The sequence below is a fragment of the Myotis davidii genome, unplaced genomic scaffold (genome assembly GCF_000327345.1).
Source record: "Myotis davidii unplaced genomic scaffold, ASM32734v1 scaffold299, whole genome shotgun sequence".
NCBI classification, from domain to species: domain Eukaryota; kingdom Metazoa; phylum Chordata; class Mammalia; order Chiroptera; family Vespertilionidae; genus Myotis; species Myotis davidii.
Genome location: NW_006293088.1, coordinates 7,966,726 through 7,966,977, shown reverse-complemented (window position 1 = coordinate 7,966,977; position 252 = coordinate 7,966,726).

The following is a 252-nucleotide window of genomic DNA, read 5'->3' as shown; positions in this document are numbered from 1 at the left end:
AATAACTTTAGTTATTAGCAGTGCAGTCAACAAACACTGAGGGCTTGCGGGGGGTGGCTGGGAGCACTGGTGGGGGATGGGGGTGCAGAGGTGAACAAAATGGGGATCTGCTGTGAGAAGGACACAGGGTCACATGGAGGGGGTGCTCCCCGGCCTGCAGTGCAGGGCTCAGGGCAGGGCAGCAACACCACCTGGAGAGGATTTGAGAGGTCCAGCTCCCGCAGAGATGACTGAGCCGGGTTGGGATGCTGG